Raw genomic sequence first — 25,097 nt, 5'->3', positions numbered from 1 at the left:
AAAAGCAGAGACATTACTTTGCCAACCAAGGTCCGTCTAGTCAAGGCAATGGTTTTTCCCATGGTCATGTATGGATGTGAGAGTTGGACTGTGAAGAAGGCTGATCGCCGAAGAATCGATGCTTTTGAACTGTGGTGTTGGAGAAGACTCTTGAGAGTCCCTTATACTGCAAGGAGATCCAACCAGTCCATTCTAAGGGAGATCAATCCTGGATGTTCATTGGAGGGACTGATGCTAAAGCTGAAACTGCAATACTTTGGCCACCTCATGCGACGAGTTGACTCACTGGAAAAGAGTCTGATGCTGGGAAAGGTTGGGGGCGGGAGGAGAAGGGGACGACGGAGAATGAGATGGCTGGATGGCATCACCGACTCTGTGGACATGAGTTTGAGTGTACTCCGGGAGTTGGTGATGAACAGGGAGGCCTGGCGTGCTGTGATTCATGGGGTCGCGGAGAGTCGGACACGACTGAGTGACTGAACTGTACTGAACTGAACTGAACTTCTCTAAAACTGCTCTGAACAAGGTCACCCATTGATTATGTCACTCGCTTTAATAATACTTGACCCTTCAGTACACTTTTTCAAGTATTTAATAGTACTTGACCCCTCAGTACACTTTTTCACAAATGGTCACTCACTCTTCCTTGAAATGCTTTCCTCACTTAGCTTTCAGGATGCTATACTCACTTCTATATCCCCTTACTTCAATGGCCACTTCTCATTGTTCTTTGTTGACTTCTCCTCTAAATGTTGGAGTGCCCAGGGCTCAGTTGTGGTTAACTCTTCTCTCCATCTACACTTGTCCCTTAGAGGATTTCATTCAGGGTGTTAATTTTATATATCATCAATACAGCACTGACTACAACTACCTATTTGACATCTACACTTCGATGTCTGTTAATTCTTTTTTTTTAAGTAATTAATTTATTTTTTATTGGAGGCAAATTATTTTACAATATTATATTGGTTGGTTTTGCCATATATTGACATGAATTCGCCCCGGGTTTACATAAGTTCCCCCTCCTGAACCCCCCTCCCACCTCCCAATGCAGTTCATGGTCTTCCTCCCCCAAACCTACTCTTACACATCTCAGTAAATTCACATTTCAGTAAATGGCAACTCTTCATTCCTTCAGGTAAGATCCAAAAACTTGGGGGTAACCCTAACATCTGATCTATCAGAAAATTTTTTCAGCTCTACCTTCAAAACTGATTGAGAATCCGAGAACTTCTTACCATATTCTACCATCCTGGTCCAAGTCTCCATCATATCTCTCATGGATTATTACAATAGGCTTCTAACTGATGTTCTTGCTTCAGCCCTGCCCACCATAAGAATATTCTCAACATAGAAGCCATAATGATTCAATGAGAACACAAATCAGATGACACTCCTCTGCTCAAAATCCTCTAACAGTTCAACATCTCCCTCATAGTTAAAAATCAACATTCTGATTATGATTTCCAAAGCCCTCCATGATCTGGCCCTGTTCCCTCTATGACCTCATCTCACTACCACTTCCCCCTCACTCTGTCTTCTCCAGCCACACCAGTCTCCTTGCTGTTCCTTGACCATACCAGGCACTGTCTCACCTAAGGGCCTTTGAATTTGCTACTGCTTCTGCTTGGAACACTCTTCTTCTAGATATCCACATGGCTCACTTTCTTGATCTGTTCAAATATCACCTTCTCAATATGGTTATCCTAAGATTGCAAGGAGATCCAACCAGTCCATTATAAAGGAGATCAGTCCTGGGTGTTCATTGGAAGGACTGATGCTAAAGCTGAAACTCCAATACTTTGGCCACCTCATGTGAAGAGTTGACTCACTGGAAAAGACTCTGATGCTGGGAGGGATTGGGGGCAGGAGGAGAAGGGGATGACAGAGAATGAGATGGCTGGATGGCATCACCGACTCGATGGAAGTGAGTTTGAGTGAACTCCGGGAGTTGGTGATGGACATGGAAGGCCTGGCGTGCTGTGATTCATGGGGTCGCAAGGAGTCAGACACGACTGAGTGACTGAACTGAACTGAACTGAACTGAAGTCATCGTATACATTTCCTATCTCCCTCTCTGCTTGATCTAATATAGTATATTTTACCATCTCTAGAAGGTATTCTAATATAGTATATTGCACCATTGCTGCCCTGCAAATAGGTTCATTAGTACCATTTTTCTAGATTCTGTATATATATATATATATATATGTGTGTGTGTGTGTGTGTGTGTGTGTTAACATACAATATTTTTCTCTTTCTGACTTACTTCACTCGGTAGAACAGGCTCTAGGTTCATCCTCCTCACTAAAATTGACTCAAATTCATTTCTTTTTATTGCTGAATAATATTCCATTGTATATATATGTACCACAACTTCTTTATCCATTCATCTGTCAATAGACATCTAGGTTACTTCCATGTCCTAGCTATTGTAAATAGTGCTGCAATGAACATTGGTACATGTGTCTTTTTCAATTATGGTTTCCTCAGGGTATATGTGCAGTCGTGGGATTGCTGGGTTATATGGTAGTTTTATTCCTAGTTTATAAAGAAATCTCCATACTGTTCTCTATAGTGGCTGTATCAATTTACATTCCCACTAACAGTGCGAGAAGGTTCCCTTTTCTCCGCATCCTCTCCAGCATTTATTATCTGTAGATTGTTTGATGATGGCCATTCACACCTGTGTGAGGTGATACTGCATTGTAGTTTTGATTTGCCTTTCTCTAATATTAAGTGGTGTTGAGCATCTTTTCATCTGTTTATTAGCCATCTGGATGTCTTCTTTGGAGAAGTGTCTGTTTAGGTCTCTTGCCCACTTTTTGTTGGGTTGTTTCTTTTTCTGATGTTGAGCTGCATGAGCTGTTTGTATATTCTGGAGAGTAGTCCTTTGTCAGTTGCTTCATTTGCAGTTATTTTCTCTTATTCTGAGGGTTGTCTTTTCATCTTGTTTATGGTTTCCTTTGCTGTGCAAAAATTTTCAAGTTTAATTAAGTCCATGAGTCCTAATTTAGATGTCCAGGTTGAATGAACATCTGACCTAACTGGAGCTAGGTATCAGAAGCCAAGTGCTTTGATTTTGTATCAGTTCAGTTCAGTTCAGTCATTCAGTCGTGTCTGACTCTTTGTGACCCCATGAATCACAGCACGCCAGGCCTCCCTGTCCATCACCAACTCCCGGAGTTCACTCAAACTCATGTCCATCGAATCGGTGATACCATCCAGCTATCTCATTCTCTTTCGTTCCCGTCTCCTCCCACCCCCAATCCCTCCCAGCATCAGACTCTTTTCCAGTGAGTCAACTCGTCTCATGAGGTGGCCAAAGTATTGCAGTTTCAGCTTTAGCATCAGTCCTTCCAATGAACACCCAGGATTGATCTCCTTTAGAATGGACTGGTTGGATCTCCTTGCAGTCCAAGGGACTCTCAAGAGTCTTCTCCAGCACCAGAGCTCAAAAGCATCAATTCTTTGGTGATCAGCTTTCTTCACAGTCCAAATCTCACATCCATACATGACCACAGGAAAAACCATAGCCTTGACTAGACGGACCTTGTTTGGCAAAGTAATGACTCTGCTTTTTAATATGCTATCTAGTTTGGTCATAACTTTCCTTCCAAGGAGTAAGTGTCTTTTAATTTCCTGGCTGCAATCAGCATCCGCAGTGATTTTGGAGCCCAAAAAATAAAGTTTGACACTGTTTCCCCATCTATTTCCCATGAAGTGATGGGACCAGATGCCATGATCTTTGTTTTCTGAATGTTGAGCTTCAAGCCTACTTTTTCACTCTTCTCTTTCACTTTCATCAAGAGGCTCTTTAGTTCTTCTTCACTTCCTGCCATAAGGGTGGTGTCATCTGCATATCTGAGGTTATTGATATTTCTCCTGGCAATCTTGATTCCAGCTTGTGCTTCTTCCAGCCCAGTGTTCCTCATGATGTACTCTGCGTATAAGTTAAATAAGCAGGGTGACAATATACAACCTTGACGTCCTCCTTTTCCTATTTGGAACCAGTCTGTTATTCCATGTCCAGGTCCAACTGTTGCTTCCTGACCTGCATACAGGTTTCTCAAGAGGCAGGTCAGGTGATCTGGTATTCCCATCTCTTTCAGAATTTTCCACAGTTTTTTGTGATCCACACAGTCAAAGGCTTTGGCATAGTCAATGAAGCAGAAATAGATGTTTTTCTGGAACTCTCTTGCTTTCTCCATGATCCAGCAGATGCTGGAAATTTGATCTCTGGTTCCTCTGCCTGCTTGAACATCTAAAACCAAGTTCACGGTTCACATATTGCTGAAGCCTGGCCTCGAGAATTTTGAGCATAACTTTACTAGCGTGTGAGATGAGTGCAATTGTGCGGTAGTTTGAGGATTCTTTGGCATTCCCTTTCTTCAGGATTGGAATGAAGACTGACCTTTTCCAGTCCTGTGGCCACTGCTGAGTTTTCCAAATTTGCTGGCATATTGAGTGTAGCACTTTCACAGCGTCATCTTTCAGGATTTGAAATAGCTCAACTGGAATTCCATCACCTCCACTAGCTTTGTTTGTCGTGATGCTCTCTAAGGCCCTCTTGACTTCACATTCCAAGATGTCTGGTTCCAGGTGAGCGATCATGCCATCGTGATTATCTTGGTCGTGAAGAGATCTTTTTTGTATAGTTCTTCTGTGTATTCTTGCCACCTCTTCTTAATATCTTCTGTTTCTGTTAGGTCCATACCATTTCTGTCCTTTATCGAGCCCATCTTTGCTTGACATTTTCCCTTGGTATCTCTAATTTTCTTGAAGAGATCTCTTCTCTTCCCTATTCTGTTGTTTTCCTCTATTGCTTTGCATTGCTCTCTGAGGAAGGCTTTCTTATCTCTCCTTGCTATTCTTTGGAACTCTGCATTCAGATGCTTATATCTTTCCTTTTCTCCTTTGCTTTTTGCTTCTCTTCTTTTCACAGCTATTTGTAAGGCCTCCTCAGACAGCCATTTTGCTTTTTTGCATTTCTTTTCCATGGGGATGGTCTTGGTCCCTGTCTCCTGTACAGTGTCACGAACCTCCGTCCATAGCTCATCCTACTTAACCCATTTGAGACTTAATTTCCTTATCTGTAGAATGGGGATTAAAAGGGGAGTGTTGGGAATTCCCTAGCCTCCCAGTGGTTAAAACTCTGTGCTTCCATGCATGGGGTGTGGGTTAGGTCCCTCATTGGGAAACTAAGATCCCACAGGCTGAGCAATGTAGTCAAAAAGAAAAAGAGGGGTTGTTGTGAGACTAAATGAAATAAAGCATACTTACCTGAATGATGGTGTATATTACTATCATAATTATTCCATAACCATCATTCTAGCACATGTGCATTTATTTGGAACCCTATTGCCTAATAAATATTAGATAATGCATAAATATTATTTAATGTATGAAGGAATTCAAATCTTAGCCAAGATGATCTGCTTATTATCACATATCTAGAGCCCATCAGCAATAATTTTTTTTTCTTTTGCACTTATGAGCTGTAACACAGACACCAAATGTACCTTTCAGGAGCATTGGGGGATGGGAAATCAGTGAGGATAATCAGCATTTTTATTTATGCTTCAGAAGCAGCTGAAACAATGGGTCAAAGCATTAACATTTCAGGAAAGGAGATAAGAAGTACAGAATAAAGACCAAACAATTTACTGTAATTAGAGTATTTCCAAATCAACTGAAATCTATCTCACATCAAATATATGTTGTGAATGGAAGATGCAGGGAGTCCATTATCCATGGGAATTCTTAGTGGTGCAATCTCCTTGGCTATGTTAATACAGAATTGGTACACAAATAGGCTCTTATGACCTCCAAACAACCAGATGATCTAGTCAATACAATGAAAAAGTCACTTAGAGCTATTTGCTTGGTTACACATAGTCAAAGCACATATTTGATTTAATTTTTCACTTCTCAGCCAATTCCTTGGGTGATGGGAAGACAAAGCTCAAATTTGCTTTTCTCTTCTTTTCGTTTTATACATCTGATGCCTTGTTTTGGAAATGGAAACATTTAAATTCTTAACAGGTCACAATCAATTTGTCATTTTAGCACAAGCAACACAGAAAGTTTGAGACATTTTTGAATGAAACCAAGAATGCCAACATTCAGCTTTGAGAACAAAGCCTGATGGAGAATCAGCTCATTCTGACTGGCACACAGTCACCTTCTTACTCTTATTAATAAGTGTACCTTGCCTAGAATAGCTTTTTCGTCCCTTTGCCCCCAAAGGAATCTTCACATGCGTTATCTCATTTGCTTCTCAAAGCAATTCCTTGAGATGAATAAACTTAAGTAAAACTCTCCCATTTTGTAGATGATGAAATGGAGGCAGAGAGCCAGTTAGTGAATTCTAGAAGGTCATATAGGTGTCAAGTAACAGTGTTTAGACTGAAACCCAAATTTACTAACTGCTGGTCCAAAATTTCCTCTAAATCACTGTGCTTCCTTACACCATGATTACTTTACACATTTTCCTGAGCTTGGCATGCATGGTGATCCTCAGGGGAAAAGTCCTTCTGACAAAACTGTACAAGATTATTTGACTCGTTTAAAAGTATCCTCTAAACACACAAAGATAGAAAGGGAAAGCAAGGGAAAAAATGAGAGACAGAGGAAAAAGAAAAAGAACAGAAGGAAGGGAAGAAGGAAAGGAGGGAAAGAAAGGCAGGTGGGTGAGAGAGGGAAGGAGGAAAGAAGAAACTTTGTATTGGGGTCTAATCTGGGTGTTGGGATAGCATCACTGACTCAATGGACATGAACTTGAGCAAACTCTGGGAGATGGTGGAGGACAGGGAAGTCTGGCACGCTGCAGTCCATGGGATCACAAAGAGTCGGACAGGACTGAGCAACCGAACAACAGCTAATCTGGGCATTACAGATAGGAAGATTCGTATATTTTTGTTTCCTACTCTTGAGTTCATGGTGATTTTTTTTCCTCTCTTTCACTTGGCTACTGAGATGGAGATTTCCTGATAGTTATTTACCTGCTAAGGTAAGATGGAGATAGTCCAACAAAAGAATTTTTTTTTCCTGCACCACTTGTGGAATTTTAGTCCCCTGAACCCAGGCCCTTGAAAGAGAGAGTGTGGAGTCCTAGCCAGTGGACCACCAGGGAATTCCCCCAAAAAACTGTTTTTGGTGTTAGCAAAATATTATTAACTGGTCTGGCAGTAGAGTCAGGGTCGGCAGAAATGAGGATGGGTGTTCTGAGAGTCAGGTGCAGTTTGGATTCATTTTGGAGCTCTTTGTATTCTTCTGCATTCTTGGTAACATTTGTGCCTCCTAACAAAATATGAAAAAAAGCCTCCTTTAATTAATCAATTAGTTAATTATTCCCAACCTCCCACCACCTGCTCTTCCCTACTGTCATTCCCTGAGAAACGCGCACAACTGCAAAATCCAATGAGTAATTTGCTTTAGGAATGAAGGGCCTTCTCTCAACTGTTTCTTGAATTGGTTGGTTCTTTCCATTTAAAACACATTTTTCTAATTGTAATGTATCCTGGATGGATGCCTGGAACTGAAAAAGGCTATTAGTTGAAAAACTGATGAAATATGAATAAAGGCTGAAGTTTATTTAATAGTAATATACCAATAACATTAATCTCTTCATTTTGGAGAATGTGCTATAATTGTGTAAGATACTGACATTAGGGGAAACTGAGTGAAAGTTATACGGGAACTCACTGTGTTGTCTTTGCAACTCTTATGTAAATATAAAATTGTTCCAAAATAAAAAGTGCATTAAAATATACTTACAATAATACAAAATGTTTAAAATACTGTGCTTTTAAAAGGTGTAGTAACTTTGAAATTAATCTGTATGTATCACTCTGCTGACTAAGGTTCATATAGTCAAATCTATGGCTTTTCCAGTAGTCATGTATGGATGTGAGAGTTGGACCATAAAGAAAGCTGAGCTCTGAAGAATTGATACTTTTGAACTGTGGCGTTGGTGAAGACTCTTGAGAGTCCCTTGGACTTCAAGGAGAACCAACCAGTCAATCCTAAAGGAATTCAATCCTGAATATTCATTGGAAGGACTGATGCTGAAGCTGAAGCTCCAATACTTTGACCACCTGATGTGAAGAGCTGACTCGTTAGGAAAGATTAAAGGCAGGAGGATATGGGGACGACAGAGGATGAGATGGTTAGATAGCATCACTAACTCAATGGACATGAGTTTGAGTAAGCTCCTGGAGATGGTGAAGGACAGGGAAGCCTGGCATCCATGGGGTCGCAAAGAGTCGGACACAACTGAACACACACACACGAATCTCACCCAGAACTGTATATATATGTGTGTGTGTGTATATATATATATAAAATATATTTATCATTATCAGTAACATATTTCTATGAGTTGGCCTAAAAGTTTGTTTGGGTTTTTCTGTAAGATGTTATGGAAAAACCTGAACAAACCTTTTTGGCTCACCCAATACTTCTCCCTCTACTTTTTTGGTAACTCCTATGTTGGTGAGGGATGAATAAAAAATAGTATCCTCTAATAATTTTCAACCTTTTTTCTCCTCTGAAGCACCTATTTGCCAACAAATGCCTCTTGGAGCTGTAAGCTCATGGTGTCAGTCTGAAGAATGAGCTTCGTATTGACACTGGAAGTTAAATTAAAGGAGTAGAAATCAACAGCTGGCTACACATTGGCTGAAGAAGATAAACAGTGAGTATCATACACCACTCCCTACCAACAAGTTGCCTGATCTTTTCCTTAAATCAAAGTTCATAAGCCATAGACTAACCGGACAGGAGATCCTCACAGCAAACCCCATCTTTAATTTTGTAAACCATATAGACCACCTTACTTCCTTTTATAAACATATTTCACACCCAGAATATTCAGTAAAATTCTTCATTTTCAGTATTTTGCCTCTGAGTGGCACTTGTAAGTATCAAGAGGCATTTAATTGTGACAAAGAAAGGGAAATATTTTAAGAAATCAAGATTGGGTTGCATTGGCACTAATGATTGTATAACTTTAGCAGAGTCAGCATTCTTTAGTAAATGGGGAGATAATCTAAAACATGACTAAAGGATACTCATGGTAATGGAGAGCCAGGAACCACATTCTTTCTTATATTTTCCCTACCTCACCTATCCTGACTTCTGAGCAAAATTGATAGGAGAAGAAAGAGGAGGCGAAAATCGGCTAAGTGATATACTGTATTTTTACTATAAATATTCTATTCCTACAAAATAAGTTCTCAGTACCCAGGCTCAGCTTCAAGGAACCATCCCTGCCCCTTCTCTCCCCCCACCCCCCAGATTGTTCCTTTTGACCAATGAATGCCATGCTTAGGGTTTGATTTGTTAAAAACCCTTTGAGTTGGCATCTGCATGTATTAACCAAAGTTGCACTTTCCATCTAGGTGTTTCCTATTATTCCATTACCTTTCTCTCATTCAGGCTGATTTGCTCAGCATCAGTATCCATTGCTTCCAAGTAGGGACACCACAGCATAAATAGTGGATGAAGGGAAAGAGTCAACTCCTGGTTTTTAAAGTTCACATAGAAACAAACCAAATGGCTGTCACTGTGGAGCCTGGATGAGTAAGCTGTCATATTCTTCACATGGTGGAACATTGTGCAGCTATCAAAATAAATGATCTAGAGTCATGCATAACAATGTTGATGAAGTTAGCAATATATTAGGTGAAAAAAATGAAGTCCAAAAAGATTTTCATAAGACATGATGCCTTTTACATAGAATTAAAGACAATCGTGGCTTTAGAGGTTAAGTACTTTCTATCATACATGTAAATGTATTAAAGTTAAATCAACACAAAAGCAAAAGCATGATGAGCATGGGATTCAGGATCATGGTCACATCAGGTAAGGTTGGCAAGGGGAAGCAGGGATACGATGGGGGGAGGGTCACATGGCTAGACGTAGGTTATTATCAAGGTTCTAAATTTCTAGTTTTTGTTTTGAGTGGGGGTGTTTGGAGTGTCTATTACCATTATTAAAACTAAATAGCTAGTTAAATCAAAGAGGGCCATGTGTGGAATGATGACAAGGTGTCACTTAAAGCAAGGATATTGATGAATCCATTTCTGTGAACTTAAGGACACATTAAAAATATTAAATAGCAACAAGCTCACAGAAGACATAACCATTTGAGAGCAACAGGTTTTTTTTTTTAAAAAAGAAAACTTTTTATTTTGTATTGGGGTATAGCTTATTAATCATAACAATGCTGTGATAGTTTCAGGTGAACAACGAAGGGATTCAGCCAAACAAATACACGAATCCATTCTGCCCCCCAACCCCCCTCCCATCCAGGCTGCCACATGACATTGAGCAGGGTTCTCTGTGCTATATTGTAGGTCCTTGTTGGTTACCCATTTTAAGCATAGTAGGAGTGTACACGTCCATCCCAAACTCCCTAACTATCCCCTCCCCCCATCCTTCCCCCCACCCCAACACCAGCAGCCATAAGCTCTTCTCTAAGTCTGTGAGTGAGAGCAAAATGTCTTGAATTTCCTTATCCCTTGGGCTGAGACTTTGGACATTAAACAGAGGATATGGGGACAAGACTCTTCTGCCCTCCCACATCAATGTAAAGATCTTCCAAATGGGGGAGTCAGAGAGGCAGTGAAGAGACTGGTAGTGAGTCAGCATAGCAAGCCCTGCGTGAGGATCCTGTGTCTGACACTTCACTGAGAGGGATCCCGGGGGCAGGAGGAACCATGAACTTTGCCAGTAGTTTAGGGAACCCAAGAGGAAACTGGTCCTGTGGACCTGGGAAGGGCATAAGAGTAGTAGTTTGCCATAGTCCACATTATGTGGAATAGGAAGAAATGTCTCCAGATGGGTCTGAGGCAGCCTCTCTGAATTTCTTGCAGCTCTGAAGAGACAAAGGGGGACATCCTGTGTCCCATGGGCCCAAGGGATATGAAAGTGGCTGAGAGAGAGCCAGCCAGAGGGACCTAGGGGATCCCTGTGGTGGAGAAGAAAGGCCAGTGCAACAGTCACCTTGAATCCACAGCCAAGGACCAGGGAGGATGCTACACGTGTGAGTAGAAGCCAGCATCTCCACCCCTACCCGCCAGCCCACACATCTCCCCAGCCCCATTCTGGGCAAACTCTGAAACTCCTCTGAACGTACATACAACTCAGGAGAAAGAAGAGGGCTGGAAATGACTGAGAGAACCAGAAGTGACTAAGATTGAGAGTCTACTACTGGCCTGAAGGAACATTTGATATAGAAATTAGGCTTCATTATGGAAAATTTAGCTTACCTTGTGGCTCAGCTGGTAGAGAAACTGCCTGCAATGCGGGAGACCTGGGTCCGATCCCTGGGTTGGGAAGATCCCCTGGAGAAGGGAACAGCTACCTACTCCAATATTCTGGCCTGGAGAATTCCATGGTCCATGGGGTTGCAAAGAGTCGGACACGACTAAGCAGCTTTCATTTTTCATTCATTTTTTTTCAAGTAGACATGGATTCAATCCCTAGGTTGGGAAGATGCCTTGAAGGAGGGCATGGAAACCCACTCCAGTATTCGTGCCTGGAAAATCAGATGGACGGAGGAGCTGGCAGACGACAGTCCACAGGGTCACAGAGTTGGACGTGATTGAAGTGACTTAGCATGCACACATGCATGGGTGATTTAAGAAAATTACTTTTCCTACACAAGTGGGATTCCCTAGTGGCTCAGATGATAAAGAGTCTTCCTGCAATGTGGGAGATCCGGGTTTGACCCCTGGGTCGGGAAGCTCCCCTGCAGAAGGAAATGGCTACCCACTTCAGTATTCTTGCCTGGAAAATCCCATGGATAGAGGAGCCTGGCAGGCTACAGTCCATGGGATCTCAAAGAGTCAGACACGATTGAGTGACTTCACTTTCACACAATTGAGCTTGTCACCTGAGATAAGAAACCCCTCCATGTATTATTTATGTAGTCAATTCCTTTGGCTACCTGGGAATATGAGCTATGGAGGCAAAGCATACGTATCAACAGAACCTTTTTGCCATCTCTGGCTTTGTGACCTTTGACAAATCTCTGGGCCTCAGCCTCATTCATATAAAACAAGGTTGGTTAAGTTACTATACTCTAATAAAAATTAATTTAGAAATACAAATAATTTAAGATAAAATAAGGGTGATGGCTGCAATCCAGGTCAAGGTCTGACTCTGCCAGTAGCTCAACTGTGTGACTTTGGATGGGTCTCTTTCCTTCTCTGGGTCTCCAGTTCCTCATCTGCAATACAAGGGAAAGAGGTGAAATCTATATGTTCCTTTTAGCTCCAACCATCTAGAACTTAAATTTCATATAGGCTTCTTTGGACTTTGAACGCACTAGATACAACTAAAAACCCCTGGTTTCACTAACTCTTAATATGAACATAACTCTTTTTTTTTTTTTCTTCTAAGAAGCAGACAGCCAAATTGAGTTTGTGGAAGGTCATTTATCCAGATCTATAGCCTGTCACTCAGATGGCCAGAAACAGCTGAGATATTAATATTTAACCGTGAACAAGCAGCAGGGTTCCACTGCAGAGCTAAATGCAGTCATTTTTTGTTATTTTTCTAAATATTACTGGTTTGGCTGTCTCTGCTTGAGAATGGTTTCTGGGTCATGAATATAATCAGACATCCCTCTTCTTCTAATCCAACCTCTAAAGAGAGAAAGTGGGTCTATTTATTTTTTTAGGAGCCAGTGTATAGTTTTTGGCTTCCTGCCTATTCTATTTATTTGCCTGTGAAACACCAGGAAGATGGGGAGGTGGTGAGTGAGGAATCTAGAGATAGGAGAGCCAGAGAATTCACTATCAGGGAGTGTGGGGAAAAGAAAAATAGAGGCAGTGGTGCAAACCAAGATGTGTGTAGACACATAGCCTGCAGTCTTGGACACATGGAGCCAGAGCTGAGGGACAGTGAGGAGGTTAGAGCATGGGTCTTAGATTCAGTAGCTGTGAGTTTGAGTCCTGGTTATACTTCCTACTATACCTATGTGACCTTCCAGATTTGTAAAAAATCGGATGACAACAATAATACTTACCTCATAGGGTTGTTTTGAAGCCATTTAGAATGCACATACATGAATCCATGTGCAGCAGAGGCTAAGTCGCTTCAGTCGTGTCCGAGTCTTTGTGACTGCATGGACTGTAGCCTGCCAGGCTCCTCTGTCCATACGGATTCTCCAGGCAAGAATACTGGTGTGGGTTGCCATGCCCTCCTCCAGGAGATCTTCCCAGCCTAGGGATTGAACCCACATCTCATGTCTCCTGCACTGGCAGGTGAGTTCTTTACCACTAGCACCACCTGGGAAGCCCATGAATCCATGTAAATCATTCAAAAGAACACATGGAAAAGTATTGGGTTGGCCAAAACGTTCATTTGCTTTTTCCATAAGATTTGGCCAACCAATGCTTAGCACAACAACCAACACACAGTGAGTACATGATAAATTGAAGGTAGGCTTCTGATTAGGCTTCCCTGGTGGCTCAGATGGTAAAGAATCTGCCTGCAATGTGGGACACCTGGGTTCTATCCCTGGGTTTGGAAGATCCCCTGGAGAAGGGAAGAGCAACCCACTCCAGTATGCTTGCCTGGAGGAGTCCATGGATAAAGGAGCTTGGCAGGCTACAGTCCATGGGGTCACAAAGAGTTGGACATGACTGAGTGTTCTAATTATTAATTATGATGATTAATCCATAGACTCTCAAAGCTAGAAGGAACCTCAGAGATCACTTAACTCAGTCCTTTGATGATATAGATGAAGAAGCCAAGACCCAGAGAGATGAAGGGACATTAGCAGACAGCTAATGACAGCACCAGGACTAGTTCTGGTCTTCTGATGTGGGTGCATAAGACATTTTACCCCAAGGCACATACATAATTTGGCAGCATCATGATTAGATCAGGTGGTCTGGTATTCCCATCTCTTTCAGAATTTTCCACAGTTTATTGTGATCCACACAGTCAAAGGCTTTGGCATAGTCAATGAAGCAGAAATAGATGTTTTTCTGGAACTCTCTTGCTTTCTCCATGATCCAGTGGATGTTGGCAATTTGATCTCTGGTGCCTCTGCCTTTTCTAAAACCTGCTTGAACATCTGGAAGTTCACGGTTTACATATTGCTGAAGCCTGGCCTCAAGAATTTTGAGCATGACTTTACTAGCGTGTGAGATGAGTGCAATTGTGCGGTAGTTTGAGCATTCTTTGGCATTCCCTTTCTTTGGGATTGGAATGAAGACTGACCTTTTCCAGTCCTGTGGGCACTGCTGAGTTTTCCAAATTTGCTGGCATATCGAGTGCAGCACTTTCATAGCATCATCTTTCAGGATTTGAAATAGCTCAATTGGAATTCCATCACCTCCACTAGCTTTGTTCGTCGTGATGCTCTCTAAGGCCCACTTGACTTCACATTCCAAGATGTCTGGTTCCAGGTGAGTGATGACGCCATTGTGATTATCTTCATCGTGAAGATCTTTTTTGTACAGTTCTTCTGTGTATTCTTGCCACCCCTTCTTAATATCTTCTGTTTCTGTTAGGTCCATACCATTTCTGTCCTTTATCAAGCCCATCTTTGAATGAAAAGTTCCCTTGATATCTCTAATTTTCTTGAAAAGATCTCTTGTTTTTCCTATTCTGTTGTTTCCCTCTATTTCTTTGCATTGCTCGCTGAGGAAGGCTTTCTTATCTCTCCTTGCTATTCTTTGGAACTCTGCATTCAGATGCTTATATCTTTCCTTTTCTCCTTTGCTTTTCGCTTCTTTTCACAGCTATTTGTAAGGCCTCCTCAGACAGCCATTTTGCTTTTTTGCATTTCTTTTCCAGGCTTCTTGAGAAACCTGTATGCAGGTCACGAAGCAACAGTTAGAACTGGACATGGGAAAACAGACTGGTTCCAAACAGGAAAAAGAGTATGTCAAGGTAGTATATTGTCACCCTGCTTATTTAACTTATATGCAGAGTACATCATGAGGAACGTGGGGCTGGAAGAAGCACAAGCTGGAATCAAGATTGCCGGGAGAAATATCAATAACCTCAGATATGCAGATGACACCACCCTTATGGCAGAAAGTGAAGAGGAACTCAAAAGCCTCTTGATGAAAGTGAAAGAGGAGAGTGAAAAGGTTGGCTTGAAGCTCAACATTCAGAAAACAAAGATCATGGCATCTGGTCCCATCACTTCATGGGCAAGAGATGGGGAAACAGTGGAAACTGTGTCAGACTTTATTTTTTGGGCTCCAAAATCACTGCGGATGCTGATTGCAGCCAGGAAATTAAAAGACGCTTACTCCTTGGAAGGAATGTTATGACCAACCTAGATAGCATATTGAAAAGCAGAGACATTACTTTGCCAATCAAGGTCCGTCTAGTCAAGCCTGTGGTTTTTCCCGTGGTCATGTATGGATGTGAGAGTTGGACTGTGAAGAAAGCTGATCGCCAAAGAATTGATGCTTTTGAACTGTGGTGCTGGAGAAGACTCTTGAGAGTCCCTTGGACTGCAAGGAGATCCAACCAGTCCATTCTAAAGGAGATCAATCCTGGGTGTTCATTGGAAGGACTGATGCTAAAGCTGAAACTCCAATACTTTGGCCACCTCACGCGACGAGTTGATTCACTGAAAAACACTCTGATGCTGGGAGGGATTGGGGGCGGGAGGAGAAGGGGACGACAGAGAATGAGATGGCTGGATGGCATCACCGACTCGATGGACATGAGTTTGAGTGAACTCCGGGAGTTGGTGATGGACAGGGAGGCCTGGCGTACTGTGATTCATGGGGTCGCGGAGAGTCGGACACGACTGAGTGATTGAACTGAACTCATGATTAGGTCACTTTGGTCCTTTATGTCCTTCCACCCATCCTTTCCCCATTCCGGTCTCAGTCAAAAGCCCAGGTGATTCCTATCTGGGATATATTTCAGTCCCCCCAGAACTGGCCTACATTTAAGGAAATCGTGGCTGAGGAGAGTGGCAAGAGCAGCTTCCTCAGCAGCTGGAATTATCTGCTACCATGCACACTTCCTGCGTACTCACTTCCGACCAGCCCTTGTACTAGATGCCATGTTCTCTACCCAGGGAGCTGGCGGCAATGCCAGTGCTCATGGCTTCAGGGCTGCCTGAGGAATGAAACAGCTTCTTGGTGTTTTTCTCATGAAGATCCTGAGGTGCTTTTTTCAGTATGTTTCTCCTCATCACCACCAGCAATGAAGGTATCATTTTGTGATGTCCTTAGTTGTTGTTCCTTCGCTAAAGTCGTGTCTGACTCTTTGCATCCCCATGGACTGCAGCACGCCAGGCTTCCCTGTCTTTTACCATCTCCTGGAGTTTGTTCAAATTTATGCCCATTGAGTCAGTGATGCCATCCAACCATCTTGTCCTCTGTCGTCCCTTTCTCCTCCTGCCTTCAATCTTTCCCGGCATCAGGGTCTTTTCCAGTGAGTCAATTCTTTGCATCAGGGTAGCAAAGGGATTGGAGCTTCAGCTTCAGCATCAGTCCTTCTAATGAATGTTCAGGTCTGATTTCCTTTAGGATTGATTGGTTTGATTTCCTTGCAGTCCAAGGGACTCTCAAGAGTCTTCTCCAACACCACAGTTCGAAAACATTAATTCTTCTCGCTCAGCCTTCTTAATGGTCCAACTCTCACATCCATATATGACCACTGGAAAAAACCATAGCTTTGACTACATGAAATTTTGTCAGCAAAGTAATGTCTCTGCTTTTAAATACACTGTCTAGGTTTGTCATAGCTTTTGTTCCAAGGAGCAAGCGTCTTTTAATTTCATGGTTGCAGTCACCATCCACAGTGATTTTGGAGCCCAAGAAAATAAAGTCTGTCACTGTTTCCTTTGTTTCCCCATCTATTTGCCATGAAGTGATAGGACCAAGTGATTTCCAAAATACTTACCTTCTGGTCCAGCTGGGGCAATAACGAAACAGAAAAGATGCTGGAGGACCATGGGTGAAGGATACTAAAGGCTTTCTGCTGTGCTAGCCATTTACCCTTTAGCTATGGATCGCAGAGAATCCTCAAGGGTCCCAGAGGAGGGGCAGAAGCAGTGGAGTATGCAGGGGACACTTGGGGAAGCCTGGGATAGCTGCACTTTACCCAGCGTCTAGGAAGTACTTCAGTGCTGTCGCAATGGTACAACTACACAGGAGCACACTGCTTAGTCAGTCTGGATGCACTCAGGGCAGGCTTTAGGCCAGGAGCTGACAGAGAAAACCAGTGAGAGTGGGTCTGGCACTCTGGAAGCTTACAGATTAGACAACTATGCCCATGCCAGGGCTCTCAGAGAGCTGAGCAGAAGTGGAAACCCCCTATCTCCAAGCTTGAGAGGTCTCCTTGCTGCCACTGTCTCTGCCTTCAAGGGTGTTGACTGGGAAACACTTCAGGAGTCTTTAGACATTGTACTTAATACTTTTAAACAAAGAGTCTTTTTTTAACTGGAGGATAATTGCTTTACAATGTTGTGTTGTTTTCTGCCATACTACCACACGAGTCAGTCATAACTATATATAGATATAGATGAAATGGCAGTCCACTCCAGGACTCTTGCCTGGAAAATTCCATGGACGGAGGAGCCTGGTAGGCTGCAGTCCACGGGGTCACAAAGAGTCGGACACGACTGAGCGACTTCACTTCTTCACTTCATAGATATATACATCCCCTCCTTCTTGAACCACCCTCCCACTCCCCTATCCCACCCCCACTCTAGGTTGTCCCAGAGCACCAGACTGGGCTCCCTGTGCTATCAATATATAGCAGCTTCCCACTAGCTAGCTATTTTACATTCGATGACGTATATATGGCAATACTACTTTCTCAATTCGTCCCACCCTCTCCTTTCCCCGCTGTGTCTACAAGTCTGTTTTCTACATCTGCGTCTCCATTCCTTCCCTGCAGACAGGTTCATCAGTACCATTTTTCTAGATTCCATATATACATGTGTGTGTTAATATATATTTGTCTTTCTCTTGCTGAATTCACTCTGTATAACAGTCTCTAAGTACATCCACCTCACTACAACTGACTCAAATTCATTTCTTTTTATGTCTGAATAATATTCCATTGCATATATGCACCATAACTTCTTTGATCTGTTGATGGACATCTAGGTTGCTTTAATGTTCTGGCTATTGTAAATAGTGCTGCAGTGAACATTGGAGTACATGTGTCTTTTTGAATTATGGTTTTCTTAGGTTATACGCCCAGTAGTGGGATTGCTGGATCATATGGTAGTTTATTCTTAGATTTTAAGTAATCTCCATACTGTTCTCTGGAGTGGCTATATCAATTTACATTCCCACCATAGACAAGGAGTCTTTTTATTTTTTATGTAGTATAGTTGATTTACAATACTGTGTTAGTTTCTGGTGTATAGCAAAGTGATTCAGTTACATATACATTAATTACATATGTATATATATTCAGATTCTTTCCCATTATACTTTATTACAAGATATTGAATATAGTTCACTATGTGATACAGTAGGACATTGTTGTTTATCTATTTGATATATAGTATTTTGCATGTGCTAATGCCTAACTTTTAATTCATCCCTGACCCCGCCCCAGGAGATGAGGAGTGTTTTTTGCAGTGGATTGGTCTGGCATGGTTTTGAATAGGAACTGAGAAGGTACTGGTCTGTGGGGGGCACCAATATCTTCTTATTTTTAATATTTATTTGGCTGCAGTGGGTATTAGTTGTGACATCAGGGAGCCCTAGCTGTGGCATGTGGGGTCTCTAGTTGCGCCATGGAAACTCTTAGTTGTGGCATGAAGGATCTAGTTCCCTGACCAGGGATTGAACCGGCCTCTCCCCACGTTGGGAGTGGGGAGTCTTAGCCACTGGACCACCAGAGAAATCCCTAGTATCTCTTTTGACCCCAACAATTTACCCTAGAGTCACTCTATTCCTCCTCTTGTGTGGTAAGGTGTCCCAGGAAACCACAGTAGCACTGGCTCTTCAAGATGACTCTCCAAATGGGGGGACCTAAAGCCCAAATTGGAGAAGGCAATGGCACCCCACTCCAGTACTCTTGCCTGGAGAATCCCATGGACGGAGGAGCCTGGTAGGCTGCAGTCCATGGGGTCTTGAAGAGTCGGATGCGACTGAGCGACTTCACTTTCACTTTTCACTTTCATGCATTGGAGAAGGAAATGGCAACCCACTCCAGTGTTCTTGCCTGGAGAATCCCAGGGACAGGGGAGCCTGGTGGGCTGCCGTCTATGGGGCCACACAGAGTCGGACACGACTGAAGCGACTTAGCAGCAAAGCCCAAATTAAATTAAATTAATCCCAAAAACTACCATTATGGGATTGGCTGATTCCATAGGTAGCTAAGACGCACTGACTACCATTTTCCCTGCTGGACTCAGTGACATTTTGGTTATGGATGAATAAGTAGTAAGAGCAGCACAACCCTGTGCACAGAAGGAACTCTTCTTTATGTGTCACGTAAATCAACGGGCAGGACGGAGGCCCTGCGTGTGCTCTGGCCTGCTGCCCCTTTCCCCCGCCCCGAATGCTCCTTGCTGTGCTGTGCCACAATTAATCAGGCTTTCTAGGTTTTAGTTAATTTCAGGACCCCAATAAATTGGTTTGTACTGGCATTCATCCAGCCTTGATAATTTCACAGCCGTGTGCTTGGGAACTGTGGCAAGTTTGCACAGGACTTAGCAAGCACAGAGCAGAGGGGTAGAAGGAATAAAAGGAACTCTTGTTTGGCTTAAGTTCCATTAATATTGGGGAAAGCTGAAATCTACATGACAGAGAAGCATGGCTGAGCACGTGGGCTTTGCAGCTGGGAGGGGGGTTTCTCTGTGTTTTTTCCACCCTCCTTCCCAACTCAGGGTGGATTTGAAAACACTAAAATTAAATAAACCCAAACCTTCGCTTGACATTTCTCTTTGTCTGATTGTTCTCAAGTTTTTGTCTCTGATTTCACAAGACTCCCCTGAGGAATAAGCACTGGAGCCCATAATCTAGTAAAAGGTTCATTTGGGTTTAGGCTTTTTTATTTTTAAAGATATGATTCTTGGAGATTTTTTTTTCAGTTACAGGCAGCTTTTATGACTGAGAGGTTACCAGGAAAATTCAAAGGCAGTGAGAGGAGAGGTCTGTCCTGAGTACAGACATTTGGGGCCTGTCTGTATAAATTAGCTGCTGTGGAGAATAAGCCCAACAAGCAGAATTTCAGAGGCTCAGCCATATCTCTGGCACTTGGCTTCTAGAATGCTCTGTGGCCAAGAAACACAGGTTGGAAGAGGCCAACAGGATGAGTGACTGGGCACCCAGAATATGATTTTATAATCAGAGCTTGAAGAAACAGATGGGGAAACTGAGGTCCACAGGAAGGTCAGGATATGACCCATCCAAAGCAAAGTCAGGACTAGAGCCCAGAATCCTGATTCTCAGTTCAAGGATCCATCCAGGTTCTGATGCTTCTTCTCTTGTAGCAAGAACATATTTTCTCTAATATGAAAAAGGAAAGAAAAAAAAAAAAGACTTGGACACTTGGTTATAGGGCCAATGTGAGAGTGGCTGTTTAGATTTTCAGATTTTCTTGGCAAAACTCCCTGGACGTGCAGCTTCTCTGCTAGGTTTTAAAACCATCCAAACACAGCGAAAACTGGAGATGAGTGTTTGACTGTGTCCACATGATGCCTAAACAGACAGTTGATTCAGTCAAAAAATATTATTCATGTTGCTGGTTTGGCAACACCACTCATTTGTGGACTGAATCTTTCACTTTTTAACTCCTTGAGAGACAGTGTTTGGTAGAAAATAAAGGTCTGAGCCTGGTTGTCAGAAAACCAGGCTTCCAGACCCAGCTGAGCCACCTACCCACTCTCTGCCTCCTCCCCAGGCCTCAGTTTCTCCACGTGTAGGTTAATCAGATTTAGATTAAGTTGTCTCAAAGGTGCTGTAGAGTTTTCACCTCCTGGAATACTGTTCTGTGCACACTCAGTCGTTTTCCTGCATGGGGTGTGAGAAGAGGATGTCCCTACTTGTGGTCTTTGCCATCTGCATTTGAGGTCAGCAGTCCTGCAGTTCTGGTGTGAGAAGAGGTTTCTGGATGTAATTCACAGCCTATTTCCATTTCACTGCCAACTTGGCTTCTAAATGGGTAGCTCACTGCCCTCCCTGGTCCCCTCCCTGGTCCCCTCCCTTAGTCTCCTTCTCACAAGGAGAAAAGCAGTGTAATATTCAGCTGAAAAGAACGACTCAGCAGCACTGTCAGGGGGCCTGTATTTTGTCATCTGACCTCATCAAGCTAGTGCCAACCCTTCATCAGTCCACACCTCCCTTGCACATTACCCATGCTCACAAACTGGATAATTTGCCTGTGGGATTTTTTAAAAAGAAGTAGGGAACAAGGAAGTAGTGTTGACTTAATGATGGTTTCCATGTCAGGTGTTGAATCTGACTTTTTCTGGTTGATTTCTGACTCTTAGCCTGTGAATAAGAATTCCTAGCTCACACCCTGGTCATCCCACTTATTTTGCTGAAGCTTATTTGAGTGGATTCGAGCCAGTGGTGTTCTGATGCCAGCTCCCATCAGCTTGGGAGGGGCAATTGTGTGCATCTCTTAACCACTCTAAGTTAAATGACAACATATTGGTAGTTTGAAATCGGCCATATTGGGGATATTTATATAACAGAAATTGGAAATTGTCAGTTTTTCTCCCTAGAGAGTCACTTGTTATACAGTTATCACTGTACACCATGGTTCAAGTTCGCATGACTGTTGGGCTTCCCTGATGGCCCAGTGGTTAAGAATCCACCTGCCAAAGCAGGAGACACAGGTTTGATCCTTGGTCTGGGAAGAGGCCACATGTTGCAGAGCAACTAAGCCCATGCGCCACAAATACTGAAACCCACATGCCCTAGAGCCCGTGCTCCTCAACAAGACAGAAGCCACTGCAATGAGAAGCCTGCAGACTGCAAAGAAGAGTAGCCCCCACTCACTGCAACTAGAGAAAGTCCATGCAACAATGAAGACCCAAAGCAGCCAAAAATAAATAAATAAATATTTAAAAATCCAAATGGCTCTAGAGACTAGAAAAGTAATCTGATTGAATAAAGCAGGCCTGGAGGTAACAAAAGGGACACCATAGGGATAGTTGGAGACTGTGGCAGTTGATGAGCACATATGCTATGTGAAGGTAGCAGTCACTCCTCTGTTCCAGAGTATGTTACTAGGCAGAGATATCGGCCCATTGTTGCCAGCAATTCTAATCTTTCAAGAGGAAATTGAGATCAAGGTTTTATGTGAAATATCCTAATAATAAACACTAAAGATTGTTTGGAACCAATTCAAATTTTGAAGAAAAAAAAAATCCCTGTTCAGTCCAAGCAAAACATATGTGCAGGCTCTCGTCAGCCTTTGGGTCAGCATTTTGCCATCTTTGCTCTCTAGATCCTCTGTTTCCTGCTCTTATTCCCTGGGTTATAACTGATGCTGAGTTGTCAGCATCATTTCTTAATGAGAAACAAACTTTCTTTCCTTGAGAACTGGAAGAACAGGGAATTCAGATGTGAGGATATCCAGGTGGCTTCTCATGATTCTACTCTGGCTTGTGTCTTGTTTTCTAGTCCATGTGCCATGAAGCTGGAGAAAAGGATGTTAGGCCCAAATCTGCATCTAATATTTTATGATGTTCTCCCAGCACCAGGACTATACCCAGTGCTGATGCACCTGTGTGTGAGGACAGAGTGACTTCCATTTTGGCATGTCTCTTGACTATTCCACTTGAGGCATGTTGGCATTCTACTCCCCAACTCACTCCCTGCCTATAAGAAGAAGGTGGGAATTTGGCCTAATTATTGGTGTATTCTTCCTGCTTTTATCCCCACTCTCTTCTACAGACAGGGAGCTAAATCTTAAGTAGCTAATAAAGGACTTTACTTAGTGTGGACTACCTCTCACATTTGGCCTAAGGAATGGGGGCAGGGAGGAAAAGTGGGGATGGAAAGAACTAACAGGCATTATGTAAGGCATTATGCCAGGCCCTCCTCATACATTAGGCCATTGAACCTCCATAGCAGCAATATTATCATCCTCTTTTTACATAAAAGGAAACAGACTCAGAAAAGTTATATGACTTGTTGGTACTCAAACTCAGAAATGCTTGATTCTAAAGCCATGCGCAGATCTCCTGGAGAAGGGGATGGCAATCCACTCCAATATTCTTGCCTGGAGAATTCCATGGACAGAGGATCCTGGTGGGCTACAGTCCACAGGGTCACAAAGAGTCAGACATGACTGAAGTGACTTAACACGCAGAGCACACAAGACAGTGAAACAGTCACTTCTGTGGGTTCTACTGAAGAATAATAGTAGATCACTCTATTCTTGCCTGGAAAATTCCATTGATGGAGGAACCTCGTAGGCTACAGTCCATGGGGTCACAAAGAGACGGACACGACTGAGCGACTTGACTTTCTGCTCCTTAGCTTTGGAATAAACACAAATACTGTTAGAAGTTCATGGCAGTTCTAAAGAACTGTGGGTACCTTGAGATCCTATCATAAGCTATTTAAGCAAAGACAATTTAAAGTGATTAAATGCTTTATAGCAATAAAGCTACTAGGGAGGCAATTTCTAGTCCACCAGGTTGCATTTTTCTATACACAGTATAACACTTGGACACACTAGATCTTCAGTTTGTTTTTATGACGTCCCTAGTGAACAAAGTTTACATACCCTTGTGAGACAGCTTGAAAATGTAATTAAACTACGTGAAGAATCCTCAACCAGAAGTGAATGTATTTTATGTTCTACCCATTTGACTCACTCATGGTGATTGTGGGCATGCTCTAAATTTGAATCAAGGAATACACTCCCTTTCATCTTTTACATATTTACTATAATCCTGCACGGTGTGATGAGTTTAACCTCAATTTTTAAAATACATATGTCCCTGAAATTTCCTATAAGCCAAATCTTGCTTTTTCAGTGGCTTTATGATAAATCTGGAGATGTGCTTCTTTGGGAAGAGAATGATGTAAAATTCTCCCACAATTCTCTTGAAGTCAGTTAAAAGGAAAATCATTTCTATAAAGTGCTATTCAGATATAACACAAAGCACAAATCAAAAAATTCCTTGGGTAATTTTTGTTTGATACAATAACTGAAAGGCATAAATGGAAAATGACAGCTTAGGTAAAAAGAACACACAGAACCAAAAAATAATGACTTCTATTAACTCTGTTTCCAAGATTCTATAAGCTGCTCTGTTTACTTCTCTGATTTTCACAAAATGCAAGGAAACAGAATTGCTTTTACTGGTGGTATCAGTCAGAATTGGGCAGATTACACTGCAAAAAGAAGCAACCTCCAAATCTCAGAAGCTGTGCTGCACAAAGTTCCATGCATCACACACTTTTGATTTCCAAAATAATTCTGCTAGGATCTTTGCTCATCTTAGTCACTCTGAAACTCAGGCTTCATTTCAAGATATGTATTCATGATTCCTGTGGTAGTGGGAAGGGAATGGGACAAATCATGCACTGACTCTTTATTCCCACACATCACTTCTCATAAGATTTCAATGACCAAATCAAGCTATGGTTTTCCCAGTAGTCACGTACGGATATGAGAGTTGGACCATAAAGAAGGTTGAGTGCTGAATAACTGATGCTTTTGAATTGTTCTTGAGAAGACTCTTAAGAGTCCCTTGGACTGCAAGGAGATCAAACCAGTCAATCCTAAAGGAAATCAACCCTGAATATTCATTGGAAGGACTGATGCTGAAGCTCTAGTCCTTTGGCCACATGATGAGAAGAGCCAGCTCATTTGAAAAGACCCTGATGCTGGGAAAGATTGAAGGCAAAAGGAGAAGGGGGCAGAAAAGGATGAGATGGTTAGATAGCATTATCAACTCAATGGACATGAGTTTGAGCAAATTCCAGGAGATAGTGAAGGACAGGGAAGCTTGGCATGCCACAGTGCATGAGGTTACAAAGAGTTGGACAAAACTTAGTGACTGAACAACAAAGCAAATCAGATGGTGGTGCTCATAGTAGGAGGTGAGGGTAAAGTTCTACATGAACCTCAAAGAAAGAAAGATGGAAATATTAGGTGAACCACACTAT

The 25,097-nt window shown here is 42.4% G+C and overlaps 1 protein-coding gene across 1 annotated transcript in view; it reads left to right on the top strand.

The window, feature by feature from the left end:
- Positions 1-16,079: 16,079 nt before the first annotated feature.
- The window catches only part of CHRDL1 (chordin like 1), a 153,158-nt gene continuing 144,140 nt past the window's right edge, over positions 16,080-25,097 (top strand). Inside the window, exon 1 of the mRNA XM_088833752.1 lies at positions 16,080-16,203. The gene's annotated coding sequence lies outside the window, so the exon portion shown is untranslated. The remainder of the gene's footprint in view (positions 16,204-25,097) is intronic.

This window comes from Moschus berezovskii, chromosome X (assembly GCF_049115385.1).
Source record: "Moschus berezovskii isolate FMDL1 chromosome X, NW_MosBer_1.0, whole genome shotgun sequence".
Lineage (NCBI taxonomy): Eukaryota > Metazoa > Chordata > Mammalia > Artiodactyla > Moschidae > Moschus > Moschus berezovskii.
Note: the sequence above shows the minus strand (reverse complement) of the source record. Positions and strands in the feature narration are given on the sequence as shown.